Here is a 1,791-nt window from a genome sequence, read left to right as displayed (position 1 = left end):
AAACGTATCTAAGTGACGTATGATTCTAAATGTCGAATAGAACTTATTAAATCACCCAATAGCATATAATTTGGACACCTATACGTAAATCGATGGCTCCGCGCAAAATCGGACTATCTGCAATCTCCGCCAAAAACAAAATTGGCATATCTGCAATCTCCGCGTAAAACAAAATTGGACTATCTGCATTTTCCGCCAGCTTTATTTTTCAACTATCTGCATTCTCCGGGCGTTCAAAGTTTTTATTGCATGAAATTATGCGCCTTGTCAAAATGTGATTTCACTACAAATGGCAGATCTCATGAAATAAGTTGTTAATAAGAAGACAGTAATTGCATTATTTTCCATCTATTCCTGAGATATAAATCTGTTTAAGTTTTAACACAAAGTTTCACTTGCCACATTTGATTTTGTTTAGAAGTAATTATTTTAAATAGTTATATGACATATGGTATGTTAATGCAAATGAAAAATTTACAATATTTTTAGAACATCATTTTAGCGGCTAAAATAAGAACAGTCTGCATCTACTTTAATCTCAAGTCTGAACTTAGTAAGCGTATACACATCATGAATTGATCAAAGTGTAGCTGATCGCAAAACCAATTTTATGTATTCAAATTTAATTTGAAATTAAAATGCTGCTGGATTAAGAAAACGTTTTACAGTTTTACGAGGCTTATTCGAAACATTGTTTGGTGTTTTTCAAGTTTGTCTATTTTCAACAGAAAAAAAAAAAGTAGTGTTACTGTGTTATCTATACTATATAGGTATACTATATAGCATATAGCAGTCAGTCATGTTTTGGTTAAATGTGAAAATAACAAGTTGGTTTGTTTAACTTACAAAATTAATTAATTCAAGTGTATTATTGCTAACGCCAAATAAAATATGTTAGATCTTAAAAATATGTTAGGACTACAAAATTATAGATGTTTTTAGATAAAGTTGTGTTTGTATGTTAAATTATAATTTCTAAAGTTAAAAGTTACCTAAATGTGACTATAATTTAAATTCAAGTAATTAATATTGTCTATTACAAATGTGATAATTTATTATATTGGGTATACTGTAAAAGTAATAAAAGCCTGATATTCAGATCAATATGCAAGTTAAGGATATGTTTATTTAAAACAGCAGTTTTTTGTTATTTTGTAATTATTCTTTTATAGAAAAAATACAGCTATTTTTGATTGTATCATAGTTATTACTATCATAGTAAAAAAATTACAACCCTTTTTTATATATCATTACATCCCAAAGTCTTGGATATAAAAAAATTATCAAATATAATTGGACCAAAATTGTTTGATCATCACTGCAGTTGAGGTGACATCTGATTAAACCAATGTTTAATGGTTTAGAGCTCAAATCCAACTGAACCTTAGGTTCAGTTTGATTTTGATCCTAATTATTGATAAACCAAGTTTAAGAAAAGTTGGAAACCATAATGTTTAATACTCATGCATGAGTTTTTAACTAGTTTGTGTTCAGTTAAGTGGCATCTCCAAAAAAGAATGGTTTTAAGTAGACAACAAAGAAAACTCCATATAGTTTGATTGCTTAATGAACAAAAATAGGTTAATAACAATAATTTTGTTAGTTACGATCTAGGTTACAATATATATATATATATATATATATATACACACATATCACAATAATTTTGTGTATATATAAATATATGTATGTATATATATATATATATACATATATTTATATATATACATACATATATTTATATATACACGTATAGTATATATATATACATACATATATTTATATATACAC

Source organism: Hydra viridissima, unplaced genomic scaffold (genome assembly GCF_058129835.1).
Source record: "Hydra viridissima isolate aposymbiotic clone 2 unplaced genomic scaffold, HvirCarnegie_v1 scaffold_8, whole genome shotgun sequence".
Taxonomy (NCBI): Eukaryota; Metazoa; Cnidaria; class Hydrozoa; order Anthoathecata; family Hydridae; genus Hydra; species Hydra viridissima.
The sequence above is the reverse complement of the archived record's forward strand: the minus strand, read 5'-3'. Positions refer to the sequence as shown.